At 39.1% G+C, this 15674-nt stretch overlaps 1 long non-coding RNA gene across 1 annotated transcript in view; it reads right to left on the bottom strand.

Annotated features, from left to right (window-relative positions):
* LOC126299087 (uncharacterized) overlaps window positions 1-15674 on the bottom strand; it is a 39704-nt gene that overhangs the window by 7233 nt on the left and 16797 nt on the right. Inside the window, exon 3 of the long non-coding RNA XR_007552720.1 lies at window positions 3765-3922. This is a non-coding gene — a long non-coding RNA (uncharacterized LOC126299087). The remainder of the gene's footprint in view (window positions 1-3764; window positions 3923-15674) is intronic.

Raw genomic sequence — 15674 nt, 5'->3', positions numbered from 1 at the left:
GAAGGTCAAAACATATCGGTAAGAAATGTGAAAGCTCAAAGCAGTCCTGAGGGAGCAATTTCATTTCCTGACAGCAGAGTACAAGGGGTCGCTGCAACACTAGAAGCAGCCGTAAATCCTCTTTGTGGGAGCAAAGGCCACGGACGTTCCATTGGAGGAGAGTCATGATGAAGAGACGTGGGGGTGTCACTTTGGCGGCTGCCGAGTGACAGCTGGGGGAAGAGGCGCTATTACAGGGAACAGAAGCACGAGGATCCTGCTCCATGGGGTCCACAGAAGTGTCAACTTGCTCATGCGGTCAGTCTATGGAGTCCACTGCTGCAAAATGGTTGTTGGTGTGAACCCGTGATCACAGGCTGGCTGGGCAAAGATATCACATGCCGACAACATCGAAGAGGTGCAAGGAACTGGATAAGGTACATTTTCCTTTACCTGGATCTCTTGAACAGCCCGCCCATCAAGGTACACTGGACACTCCTGAGAGGAGGTGGCATGGCCTCCATTGCAGTTGATACAGTGGGGAGGAGAAGGTGGACAATCGCCCTCGTACGCATCCCTACCACCTGTAACACATTTGGTTGGGTGTCGACAAGGCATTCTAATGTGGTTAAAACGATGACACTGGTAGCAGCGCGCTGGGTTCAGAATGTATGGCCAGACAGTGGTAATTTCATAGCCCGCTTTGAACTTGGATGGAAGCACCACTCTATCAAAGGTGGGAAAGAGAGTGTATGCAGCACTCAGGAGGAATTAACCTTTTTCATTACACAATGAACGGCAATGACACCCTCTCATCACAGAGGTAAATTTGTATTTTGGCATCAGTTAGACCGTTGAGCAGCCTGGTGTAAATTACACCACGGGAAGAATACAAAGTTCTGTGGACCTTGACATGAACAGGGAAACTGTGGAGAAGTGAGGCAGCAAGCAGTTGCGCTTGAGAATCAGAAGTGGTCTCCAGAGACAAAGTGCCATTCCTTAAATGAGAACAGGATTCCACAGGGCCAGCAATTGCATCTAAACCTTTCTGAATAATAAATGGATTTACTGTGGTGAAGGACTGACCATATTCAGTATGCGAGACCACGAGGAACCGTAGTGCAGCGGGAAGGATCTCTGAATCATTAGCCTTGTTGCATTTATATTTTGTAGAAGTTGAGTGGGAAGATGATTGGCAATCATGGGGGATTTCCTCGCAATGAGTCAGAGTCTCCAATGGCGTGCTCCTTCCAACTGGGGGGGCCCCTTCACAAGGGGGTGCGCCCGCCTTAGGTGATTATTCACACCTCCCGAACACCTGACTCAGGGACCAACTGGCAATTTGGAAAGGTTACAGCTCAGGCAATGACCCCTCCCTGGACCTGACCTGTACCAGGGGGTGAGTGAAAACCCTACCAGTCGACCCGGGGGCTGGCAATTACGCGTTACCCAGTCACCTTTTATGCAGCAGACACGCGGGCCGGCCTTCAGGGGCGTACAGGTAGGAAGAAGAAAACAGAGGATCCTCAAACGCTGAGACGGAGGAACAACAGGAGAGGGGAAACAAAGAAAGGAAAAGGGAGTGGAAAACAAAGGAAGATAGAAGAAGCAAACACAAGAGTAGACCACATGCCTACTAGGAGGAAGACGTGTAATTAGTCAAAAAACCTAAGAAGGTATTCTAAAATACAAAAGTCACTACAGTAGAAAAGATAATGGTGAAAAATTCTGTGTGTTGATGGAATATTCCATACAAAGTTGCTACAACCATTATAAAGATGAATACTGTCCCGATATCAAAGCGAAGCCAGTATCTTTTTGATACATATCTTCGCATCTTGATTCAACATCATCAGTGACATTAGATCTGCATTTAGTCAAAAGAATATCTCAGTAGAAGAGCACACAGTGTTATTGCAAGATGCTGTATGGGTTCTCCTTGATGCAGATGACCCAGGAATCTTGTTTGTATCAAATACATTTCATGGGGAAGATTGGCAGAAAGTCAGTTTACACAAACAAGGTTGCCCTACAACCTTAAAAGGAACCAGTCTTCAAAAGAAGTATTCCGGGTCAGTTCCAACTGACTCTAAGAACAGACAAGACCTCATATCTGCACTGAACTGGATACCACCTATTATCACAAATTCTACAAAGCAATAAAAACTAAGAAGAAATCTACAAATGAGGATGAGTACATAGATGCATCTGAAGATGAAAGGTGAGAATTTTCAGCTGTCCTGTGTTTGCTCCAGGAAAACAATGGTATGCCACATAATATGTTCGCCACAGCTAGGAGAAGGTAGCTGTTTTCGTCATTATTAACTCAAAGTTTGTATTTTTTCCATTGATTTGTGTGCTTAATATGATGTACAGTGACTACAATTTGCACAAATAATAAAATATTAGTAACTTACATATGAATTTTTTTTAACTTTTCCAATTGAATACCTCTATGTGGGTTGAATATTTCTAATGTGGGTTACCATTACATTTCCCCACACCCTTCAAATAATCCATGACAGATGGAGCCAGGACGACGTAAAAAGCTGAGAAGCATTGGCAACTTGGGCATACATGGCCAAGAGAACTCTACTAGCATCAAATATAGGCTTTTATTTGAGGAAGAAATTTCTGAGAATGTGGTAGTAAAATATGGACTGTGGGCAAACTGGAAGAGAAGAGAATTGAAGCATAAGGGATGTGGTGCTACAGAATGATGAAAATTGGGTGGACTCATAAGATAAGGAATGCGGTGGTGATCTGCAGAATTGGCATGAAAAGGAATATATGGGAAACACTAACAAGAAGAAGGGACAGGATGATCCAATAATGACTGAAAAAAGAAGTAGTTTGTCGTATGTTAATTTAACGACTAAAATCTTAACCATGACCCTACAGATTTCATCAACTATTCTCAGATGAGTTCTAAAAGACTGTTCCCACAGCAAAACATGGGAGGTGATGTAGCTCACACACATTAGCACATCCAGCTGAAGGCGTTGTATCAACTTTGAAGACAAACTTTTTGGCAATGACAGAAATAACAAGGGGTCTAACAATTTCACAACCATGGTGTCTGAGCTCTAACCAAGCTACAAGCGAAAAGTCAGAAGTGGATGACCAATTTCAAAGCACTGTTTCACCTGCATGCTGGTTTAGATTTTAAACTAAGTCACATGAGCTTTGTATTCTGGCTCTGGTTTGTTGTTGGTCTGTTTGAAGCTCACAGAAAATTCAGCACACGTAGCACCACTGATAACATGGTGGACAAACAGAGTTAAGTATCTCAAGTGAGTGGATCTCTGAAATCTCAACATATTCATACAAAAAACAGCTAAATATTTGTGACAATGAAGAATATAAATGTCATTTAAGCTGTACTCTTCGGTTCTTGCCAACCTGCATCCTCAGAAACCTCAACATATTCAGAAATAAACAGCAAATATTTGTGACAAGTGAAGAATAGAGGAAAGTGTCCTGAACTGGACTCTCCTCCCTAAACTGGAGTCCCTACTTTTCCATGTTTAAAGTCTGCCTATATTAGTACACACTCTTATTCTCTTTGAATTATCTTGCTAATTCCAGGAGGATAAAAGGAGCACTAATCAAAGAAAGTGGAGTCTGTCTACACTGACTAAAGCTATTGATGCAGTTCAAAAAGAGGTCAGTTGGAAAAAGGCCAGTAAACAGTTTAACGTCTCAAAACAAGCTCTTATAAAGGCATCAAACATTAAGTACAGTTCACGTGAGCAAGCAGCAAAAACAAAAAGAAGCATACTTACAATTTTGGTAAAGATTTTGAAGAGGAGCTGGTTTAATACTGTCTTGCTATGGAAGCTTCTTTCTTCATGTTTACTGGTAATAACTTGTGAAGAATGGCTCTACAACTGGCACTGTCAGAAAAATCTACAGGAACATCCAACAGCAAGGCTCTTGGGTTCTGCAAAGAAAACAGAGAGAAATTCTATAACTTTCTGGAATATGTTAGTGTATATTATACCTATTTTGAAACAAGATTATGTTTTCTCTGATTTATTACCCCTTTCTAATCTTGTTTAGTGTTATTTTGATTATTTTCAGAAGGGGTCAAATTTTGGCAGCTATTTTTCAAACTTGCTATGTGTGAAGTTCTTTTTGATTTTTTCATAGCTTTGCAGTGTGTTTTCTATTACAAAAACATTAATGGGGCTTAGTATTATAAAGTTAATATTTCAAGCACCTGAAACAGAATTTTTACCATGAAAAAATAAAGAAATAAAATAAAAAACAAAATGTAGATCCCTTTTAGTACTTTCCTCTTTAAATGTCACTGCTGCTCATTCACTCACAGCAATGTGATCTGCACTCTTAGGTTCCTGCCTAACCACACCCAAGGAAACTGTGACATTGCCAGAAAAAATGGTTAAATATTTCAGAGAAGTTAGAACACAAATATCACTGATGGTCTCAGAATTTGTCAGGAATGCAAGGATGAAGGAAAAAATTAGCATATTAAAAGCATGCACCTATTTCCTTTGACGTGGCAGAGTTGCCACAAGGTCCCCCGACCAAAATTCCCTCATATTTCTCTGATTTCCAGACAAGTTTTAGCATTTTTCCCTGAAAATTTTTGAGATTTGGGGTAACTAAAGACGTAAGTTGATAAAAAAATGTGTGAGCAAAAATCTTAAGTACTAACATCGACATCTTTTGTAATGAACTGTTTTAAGATGGAGAAAGCAAGTGAAATGTTATAATTACTTCATTAAGACCAATGAAGTCATTTTATTTCAATAACACACATTTGGTGACAAAAATCCACATTTCATTGGAGCCACAAGACAGATTTAAAATACTTTGATGATTCCAGAAATAACCCCAGGAAACAGTAGGCCTCTTGAAAGAAGTGTGTAAGGCAGGGAAGAGTTGTGTAAACCAACACTATAGGTGACTGCCGATAAAATGTTGGTTCTACTATGCTCGTTATTGTAGATTATTAACCACTGTATTATGTCTATTATTTTACAGGTATTGTGTGGTTTTTCTTTCAAGAAATACATTAGTATATAGTATCCAAACTCTTCTTCTTATCGTCCATAATTTCTAATATAGAAACTACTTTTGAAGTGCCAGAATGTACTAGAATACATAGAATGTCTATAAAGTGCCACACTGTACAATGTAATAGCTGTGAGACAGTCACAATTCCTGAAATCCATCGCTCATGGCCTCCAGCCTGTCCGGGAGCACCACAGTCCTGTGTCCATGCATAAAGCACGAAAATGCGCTTCATTATACCACACACAGATAGGCCTGGACTGCGGGCAGATCAGTGAGACTAGATCCAACAGGCACGGACTGCACATTATTGGGAACAGAATGGCTTCAGATTGGCGGGCCCAATCCGCTAAAAGATACCTGCAGAAATGACCTGCGGTTTTGGCCTGTCATGGAAGTCTACTCATGTGGCCAGCTATTCACATATCGCAGACACCATGTTGATGAAATGAGACCTTGGTGATCAATCCATGCAACAGGTAAGTTGTACAAATACTCTGAGAATCAGTATGAATGAGAATAGGTGGCTACTCACCGTAAATATGATCACTAGCTGCAGACAGCCACATGGGAAAGACAATCATACTCTCACAACTAAATTTATGGCCATAGCTTTTGTCAGAAAATGAGAGCACATACACATTCATACAATCACTCAGACACAATACCTGCACACATGACAGCCGTCTCAGATTCAAACAAACCACTCTTCATGCCTCCTTGCCTCTCATCAGCAGCTACTAGGCTAGCGGCAAGAAGTGGTGGCAGCACTAACTACAAGCTTTGGGGGTGGTGGTGGTAAGTATGGTAGAAAGGGGAGAAACAATAAGAATGAGGGAGTAGGGAAGTGGTGCATGTACTAAGCTGCACCCACCCAGTGAAGATGCCTGACATCTCAATAAACAAACCATTACATTCACCGAGACAAAAAGGAGATTTTTTCCAGTGTTTTTTTCATATTTCCCTGCTTTTATCGACACGTTATAAATTCCCCGACTTCCAGAACTTGTGGCAACCCTGCATGGTAATACAATGTCTCCAACCACACAGTCACATTAAACACAGTGGATTTGTAAAAAAGTTATTGTTCAGGTTGGGATGTCTTGATAACTTGTACTGTTCATTTGTCATTACCTGATGCTAAGAAATCCTTCAAAGGGTGATAAGTTTGTGATAAATCTTCACTGTGTCAAACAACTTAAGTAAGAAAACTAATATAAAACTGCCAATAGGTGAAACAATGCACTTTTTGACTGGCCTTCCAGTTCCGTCTTTTCCTTGGTCACTTGGTTAGAGTTATATATAGCCAATATACATACAGCCTATATAAGCCTATAGGTAAAATCTGAAAGATACAATCATCCCAACAACTGTAACCAATATCGTGATGTGCACATTCAAGCTGAAAGTGCAGTTGTGTATTGAGGAATGTTATAAACTGTAGATTTATTTACTTAGTCCTAGTAAAATGATTATACTGGACTTAAGGATACAGGGTACTTTTCCGGCTCAATATTATGTAAAAATCAACATCTATTTCTTTCAGGCACTGTTCATAATGTATATGTTCTACAGATTTTTTGTTGATATCAGATAATGCAGCACACTTGCAAAAAAATTAGAAGTATTTTGAATATTTTTGAACCTGCTCAGGGTTATTAAAAAAGTTACAAAGAAATTGATTTTTTTTTTTTCAAAATGCTTCCTGAAATTGAGCTACCACTTAATCCTATGTTAAAAATTTGAAGGAGACCAAATGTTTACCAAATATGCCTGACATGATGGCTGAGTTACAAGACCTACTTAATTCCACCTATTAGGTATATTGTAATGATAAAAACTTATCACATTTTATATTTTAATTTTTAAAATTTTTTTCCTAATAAAAATGTTATTTTTTTCTATAGTTTAGTTGATTCTGCAATAAAGGTTAGGTCTACTACATAAGTATGGACTACTGCAAGTCACAGAAAAAAAAATTAGAGCAATGCTTTATAAACTTTAGGAAATATTTTTATCTGAATTCTGGAAAATACAACTTGCGGGAAATTGCAAATGCAGATATGAGTCCAATTAAACTGTCTCTCAGAACATTTCTGAAGCATAGTCTTCATCCTGCAGCATTTCTTCAGCTTCAAGCTTCCTCTTGGCATTCCTTTTAGCACTTCTTGCTTCTTTGGTAACTTGAAGAATGAATCTCTCAGCTTGTGCACCCGTTATCTGCCACACGCAAGCGATATTAGAGCCACATTAAATTTCGCAGGACTTACAACCTTGCTATCACTCCAGCATTGAAACGTATCACTCCATCTAGTACACCAACTTTTAATGTATTTAGTCCTACAAAAACTTTATTGGGTAATCTTTCCCATATGCAATGGTTGAAACTTTCATTTGTATTGCAAGTGCCCCCATGAAGACATTTACTGAGCAAAACAGGGTCACTCAGGTCTCTAAAAATTGGTTTATTTCATTCATAATAGACTCAGGGTGAGAGTGGTTATTATGGTACATTTGATCACTTTTTTTGCTTTTTGGTAACCACACCAAGAATCTGCTCCTTTAGTGCAAAGATCGTGAACAGGGTGGACATCTGTCGCCAACTTTTGAAAGCAGGTGGCCAGTACAGCTTTTCTCATTACTATATCATCATATAGAGGTGCAGTTCGTCTAATGGCCAGTCCATAATAACTCTGAAGGAAGTATATTTCAGTTTCTGTCAATCTGCCTCAGCCAGACAGAGATTTTCCATCATATACCAACTTTCCTTTCATTTCTCTTCGTAACTTCCTCAATCTAGCACCCACCCACTTTTGCACACGTCCACAACACACCAGTTTTGTTACCAAGGTATCACCATAAACAATGAACTTACCAATTTTATTGAAAGCTTTAGAGTCCCCACTTCATGTTTCTAACATTATAAACAGGCACCAACTGCTGAAATATTTTTAGAGCTCCATCACACTCCATACCTTCATTGAAATATCAAAATTCTTAGAACTCTGATGTTCAATATGTCATTCAGTGTTCCCACGGCAGGTGTGGCAGTACATAGATATGCACGCAACATCAACAGCTTTTCCATTCTCCAGAAAAGTAGCACTTACACCACCATTCAAGGAATGATGTCCTGGATGTTGCCATGTTGCATCAAGTGCAACAGCAATGTCCTTGGTTCCACTAATATTTCCAGTTTCTTCTACAGCATGTTTCATAGATGGTTTAGACACAACCGTCATGGCACCTAAAAGTATTTTTATGTACTTTCTGAAACTGCTGGGAGAAGGAGGAAGGTCCATCAAGCCACAAAATGTTTAAGCAGCCTTTTTTACTTTTCATATTGCACGCATTGCATACACTAACTTCAAATTCACACAGTATGAATTATGCACAATGTTTGAAATCATTTTTGGTAGATTTATTGCAGGACCTACAAATAGCAACTAATTTTTACACTCAAAACTTCCTGATACTTTGTTGTTGAGTTATTTCCAGACAACCTACACCATCACAATGTTTACATTTTGCCACTTTCTTTGTCAAAGAAGGTAAGATGCCCCCATCAACAACAATAAATCCACTACAAAAAACATCATTACAAACACAAAAATTTGAATCACCAGGAGGCGTGCCACGTGGGAGTTTCTACCCTGAATAACTGATACATTGGTTACTTTCAACAGTGTGGCTTGCTATGTTTGTGAACTGGTTATCACATAATTTCCTTTCATTGAATTTCTTGATGTGTGGCATACTTCATATTTATTGCACACTAAAGGATATGTACTTCCACAAATATATGTAGCACTTGAGCAACAAACATTCAGTAACACCTAAACAAACTGCTTCAGCAAAACAAAAGTAAATACTAGCAAAGACAATCATTTACAGACACTAGAAACCTGCACTGTTACCAACATATACAATGTACCATGTGCATAATTGCTGGAAACAGAAAGTTTACAGTTCTTTTCGAAATAATAATGGTTTCTGTAGCAGAAATAGAGGAGGAGTGGCAGCATACACAACCGCAACTTTAAAATTTGGTATATATAGGTAATTTTTCACTTGAAACCCTATAATGTACATATCAATGTAAGTTTCCTATAATCCACATCTATGGTCACAAGCTTTTTGTTAACAGATTACCAGTTTTGGTCTTTAATGCCGAAACCAGTAATCTGTTAACAAAAAGTTTGTGACCATAGATAAATTAAAGGAAACTTATTACATGCACGGGTCACTGTTTTTTTGTGACTGTGTTACAGCTTGTGAAACTAGTACCACATCAATGTAATCAAGAAAGACTACAGAATTTAATAAAGCTATAAAAAAATTCGATTTTTCCACCATTTATAAGTACCCTGCACCCTTAACTCTAGTCATCCTAGATAACAGGTTTCAAGATTCTATTAGTCCCATACATTATACATTACAAAAGTTACAGACCTATATATTTATTGTAGTTCAAGTATTCACTTACTGAATAGAAGCATTGGTACTGTTGACACACTCCAATGTATGTTTCAAAAGCATTAACAGTACCCTGCACCCTTAACTCTAGTCATCCTAGATAACAGGTTTCAAGATTCTATTAGTCCCATACATTATACATTACAAAAGTTACAGACCTATATATTTATTGTAGTTCAAGTATTCACTTACTGAATAGAAGCATTGGTACTGTTGACACACTCCAATGTATGTTTCAAAAGCATTAACATGAAGCATACATTTTATATCATTTGGCAACTTGTTGGATAGTTTTATTCCCATGAAAAATGTATGTTTCTGATACAAACTTATATTAGGTGGAAGTAAATGCAAGTTACCTATTAATCTAGTGTTGTGATTATGTAAGTCACAGTGTTTTCTAATGCTGTTATTTCCAATTACATCTTATAAGTATACATTGGTATGTCAAAAAGAAACATGCATGGGAGTGGTAGCACATCCAGCATTTTAAATATCAGTTTACATGGTGTAATAATCCTAATGTCTCTTTTTTGGATTCTGAAGGGACCAGAGCTGTTGGTGAATTTTCCCAGAATATAAGTCAATATTTTAGATGTGCGTTAAAATGTGTGTCACAGGCAGACATTAGAGCCTGTTCATTTAGGCATCCTCTTTGGGTCCTTAAAAGATGGCAGCTTGGCATTAATGTGTTCAATATATGTGTCCCATTTAAGATAATTCTGAATCTAAATGCCAAGAAATTGTGTTATTTCTTCATTCACAATGGGCTATTGGTTGAGACGGATATCTCGACAAGTCGAAGTGTTGGTTTGACAGTTATGGAAATTTAATGCTACTGTTCTCCTGGTTATTATAAGCTGATTCCTGCTGACCATTTACTTAACTGATTTGTAACTGTTTACTTCCTGTCGGATATCATCATTTTTGCTGCTTTTAATAAGTGTGTCATGAGCATATAGAATTTTTTTGTGAGATGCAACATGCATATCCAGATCATTGATATACACACATCAAAAAATGTTTTGCATCACCTTGGTTCTGAGAGTTCCAGAACCTGTACAGAAAATTGGAATAGAGATCTACATAAACATCATTTCTGCCCTTTTTATTGCTCATGAAAACCAGACATTGCATGTTGTACCACCATACAGTGAGACCTTCAGAGGCGGTGGTCCAGATTGCTGTTCACACCGGTGCCTCTAATACCCAGTAGCACGTCCTCTTGCCTTGATGCATGATTGTATTCATTGTGGCATACTATCCACAAGTTAATCACGGCATTGTCGGTCCAGATTGTCCCACTCCTCAAAGGCGATTCGGTGTAGATCCCTCAGGGTGGTTGGTGGGTCACATTGTCCATAAACAGCACTTTTCAATCTATCCTTGGCGTGTTTGATACGGTTCAAGTCTGGGGGACATCCTGGCCACTCTAGTCGAGTGATGTCATTAACCTGAAGGAAGTCATTCACAAGATGTGCACGATGGGGGCACGAACTGTCGTCCATGAAAACGAATGTCTCTCCAATATGCTGCCGATATGGTTGCACTCCCTCTCATAGGATGTCATTCACAATCTGTACAGCTGCTATGGCGCCTTCCATGACCAACAGCAGCATACGTTGGCACCACATAATGCCACCCCAGGGAATCTCCACCTTGCTGCACTCGCTGGACAGTGTGTCTAAGGCATTCAGCCTGACCAGGTTGCCTCCAAACATCTCCGACAATTGGTTGAAGGCATTTGTGACACTCATCAGTGAAGAGAACGTGATGCCAATCCTGAGCAATCCATTCGGCATGTTGTTGGGCCCATCTGTACTGGGCTGCATGGGGTAGTGGTTTTAAAGATGGACCTCACTGTGGACATCCGGAGTGAAGTTGTGCATCATGCAGCCTATTGTGCAGTTTGGAGTTGCACCATGTCCTGTGGCTGCACGAAAAGCATTATTCAACATGGTGGCATTGCTGTCAGGGCTCCTCCGAGCCATAATCCATAGGTAGCGGTCTCATCCACTGTAGTAGTGGCCCTTGGGTGGCCTGAGCGACGCATGTCATCGACAGTTCCTGTCTCTCTGTATCTCGATGTCCGAACAACATAGCTTTGGTTCACTCTGAGATGCCTGAACACTTCCATTGTTGGGAGGCCTTCCTGGCACAAAGTAACAATGTGAATGCGATCAAACCATGGTATTGACTGTCTAGGCATGGTTGAACAACAGACAACACGAGCCGTGAACCTCATTCCTGGTGGAATGACTGGAACTGATCGGCTGTCGGACCCCCTCTGCCTAATAGGCTCTGCTCATGCATGGTTGTTTACATCTTTGGACGGATTTAGTGAAATCTCAGAACAGTCAAAGGGACTGTGTCTGAACGAACATCCACAGTCGACATCTATTTCCAAGAGTTTTGGGAACTGGGGTGATGCAAAACTTTTTTGATGGGGGTATATCAGGAAAAGAGGTCCCATTACTGACCTGTGAGGTACCCAATAGGTGACCGTGTTCTTCTGACAGGTGTTCCGAGACTATTTGTGCTTTCTCATCTACATGTCTACATTACTTACTTTGGAAACCATATCAACAACAGGCTAATTCCATTTCTGTTATAAAAATTTATTAACTTACTGTACATTATTTTTCCAATACTTCTGGAAAACAAGATGTTAATGTAATGGGGCGATAGTTTGTCAGAGTATTTTCCACCAACTGCGACTACTGGAATAACTTTGGATGTTTTTAGCTGATCACGAAAGATACTCATCTCTGATGAGCAGTTACATACAATATGTGATCAAAAGTATCCGGACACCCCAAAAACATACGTTTCTCATATTAGGTGCATTGTGCTACCACCTACTTCCAAGTACTCCATATCAGTGACCTCAGTGGTCATTAGACATCATGAGAGAGAAGAATGGGGTGTTCCGCAGAACCCATGGACTTCAAACATGGTCAGGTGACTGGATGTCACTTGTGTCATATGTCTGTATGTGAGATTTCCACACTCACAAACATCCCTAGGTCCACTGTTTTTGATGTGATAGTAAAGTGGAAATGTCAAAAGGCACTTACAACACAAAAGCGTACAGGACAACCGCGTCTGTTGATTGACAGAGACTGCCGACATTTTTAGAGGGTCATAATGTGTAGTAGGCAGACATCTATCCAGACCATCACACAGGAATTCCGAACTGCATCAGGATCCACTGCAAGTACTATGACAGTTAGGCAGCAGGTGATAAAACTTGGATTTCATGGTCGAGCGGGTGCTCATAAGCCAAACATCATGCCAGTAAATGCCAAACATTGGTGCCTCGCTTGGTGTAAGGAGTGTAAACATAGGACGATTGAACAGTGGAAAAACTTTGCGTGGAGTGAAGATTCACGGTACACAATGTGGCAATCCGATGGCAGGGTGCGGGTATGCTGAATGCCCAGTGAATCTCATCTGCCAGCGTGTGTAGTGCCAACAGTAAAATTCGGAGGTGGTGGTGTCATGTTGTGCTCATGTTTTTCATGGAGGGGGCTTGCACCCCTTGTTGTTTTCTGTGACACTATTACAACACAGGCCTACATTGATGTTTTAAGCACCTTCTTGTTTCCCACTGTTTAAGAGTAGTTCAGGGATGGTGACTGCATCTTTCAACATGATCAAGCACCTGTTCATAATGCCCGGCCTGTGGCAGAGTGGTTTCATGACAATAACATCCCTGTAATGGACTGGCCTCCACAGAGTCCATACCTGAATCCTACAGAACACCTTTGGGATGTTTTGGAATGCCGACTTCATGCCAGGCCTCACCGACTGAGATCAATACCTCTCCTCAGTGCAGCACTCCATGAAGAATGTGCTGCCATTCCCCAAGAAACCTTCCAGCACCTGACTGAACATGTGCCTGCGAGAGTGGAAGCTATCAAGGCTAAGAGTGGGCCAACACCATATTGGATTCCAGCATTAACAATGGAGGGTGCCACAAACTTTTAAGTTATTTTCAGCCAGCTGTCCAGACACTTTTGATCACATTGTGTATATGAGTGACGGGGTTAATAATATTTTGGAGGGTGAGCTGTAAGACTCTGCTGTATACGCTCTCAATTTCTGCTGAGTAGGTTAATTTTAGATCTGCAATATCCTTGAATTTCCTTCCTGCTTGCATGATCCAAAAACACTGATAATCTGCAGCTGTTGATGTTGTTTCCTGCTAGCTGCTGATTTGCAACAAAATTAGTTTTTGTAAATTTTCATTTATTCCAGTGATGTAGCTGTGAATATATTTGCTATTTCACATGGCTCTCAAATCTTTGTACTGTTATGTAACAACACTATATTCTCATTGGTTTTCTTATTTTTGCCTGTTTCCTTTTTTTATACAGTCCCACATAGCTTTTACTTGTACAATTTTTTATGTACCTATAATTGTGCACATTTTCTGTGACTTTTCCTTGCAGATTTGGTGCAGTTCCCTTTTTTCTGGCAAGAAGTTCTAACTCATTTAGTAATCTAGCCATCATTTCTGACATTTATAATTTTTAGAGAGAATGCTGTATCAAAATGCTGTATCAGTTTTTCCAGAAATATTTAGAATTTTATACACAAACTCTGCACTTCAAACATAGCACACCAGTCTTCATTGCCCAGTAATGAATTGAAGCAGTTTATGCTTTCCTGGTGGAAGATCTTATGTTTGATCTGATTGATTGATATGTTTATTAATCCGTATAACAAAACTAATTGTATGGATGCCATCAATTGTGTCTTATGAACTAAAACATACATGGGTTCTTACAATGTTTACAATTCAATTCTTACAATATTTATAATTATACCACATGCTGTCACTTTATATAGGCCTATGTGGTATTTGTGTCTACTAAATAACTATCTGTAATTATTCTAAATACTCATTTACCTTGTAATAACCTTTGCTTGATAAATATGTTTTAGCTTTTGGCTGAAGATATGAAGTTAACTTACATTTTTTTTTTTTTTTTTTTTTTTTTTTTTTTTAATGTGGCGATCTGTTGTACAGCTTTATGCCATTATGTAGCACACTATTCTGTTTTTTGGAGTTATTTGTCCTGTTTAGGTATAAGTAGTGGCTGGATTTAGTTTCATGGTCATATATTGAGCTGCTTGTAGCATACAGATGAATATTTTTCTTTACTTACGTTACAGTCAGGAAAATGTATTCACATGGGACAGTCAGAATTTCTAGTTTTTTTGGATAATTCAGTACAATGGGCCCTATTGCTGCTATTTGTGATTATCCGTACAGCTCTTTTCTGTACCTTGAAGACAGGCCAAATATTCCCTTCACTTGTTCCCCAAAACATGATTCCATAATTGATGATTGAGTGTATGTATCCAAAACATGTCACTTTGAGGCATGAAATATTGGACACTGATGCAAGTATTCATATAGCATAACATGCTGTGGATACTCTCTTTGTTAAAGCTTTTACATATTCTGTCCATTTGAACTGATGATATACCTTCAACCCCAAAAAATTTGGTACCTATTACACATTCTATTACATCATTGTTAACTGTTAATTTATCATCACTGTCTTCTATTCAACTGGAAGTACACACTATTAGTTTTCTTTACATTTGAAGTGACATTTTTCTGTGACCACTTGTGAACATCTTTGAGGGCTGCATTAGCCTCTTCTGTCAATGTGTTGAAATTCTGGCTGTGATCACTATGTTGCTGTCATCAGCAATTAATATTTTTCCCACACATCTGATACTCTGTGGAAAATAATTAATGTAAATAACAAAAAGAATTGCATGCTGCATCTGGTTTTCTAAGTAGGACTTAAACCACTTCTTAACCACACTTCTTATTCCTCATAACTCTAATTTATTTAATAAAATTATGTGGTCCATTGAATCAACTGCCTTTGACAAGTTCAAGAAAATTCCATTCATATGGTCAGCTATGTCCAGTGCCTCAAGAATGACTATTGTAAGCTGTGCAATAGCTGATTCTGTACCTCTTTTTGGCATGAACCATGTTGTTCTTTGCAAAGAAGGTTAAACTTATTTAGGTACTGCATTAACCTATTTTCCATTACTTTTAGAAATGGAGGACAGAAGGGAGATTGGTCAGTAGTTTTCTATGTTTTCCGCATCATCATTTTTAAGTATGGGTATTACTTTCGCTTATTCTA

This window comes from Schistocerca gregaria, chromosome X (genome assembly GCF_023897955.1).
Source record: "Schistocerca gregaria isolate iqSchGreg1 chromosome X, iqSchGreg1.2, whole genome shotgun sequence".
In the NCBI taxonomy this organism is placed as follows: Eukaryota; Metazoa; Arthropoda; class Insecta; order Orthoptera; family Acrididae; genus Schistocerca; species Schistocerca gregaria.
The sequence above is the reverse complement of the archived record's forward strand: the minus strand, read 5'-3'. Positions and strand labels throughout refer to the sequence as shown.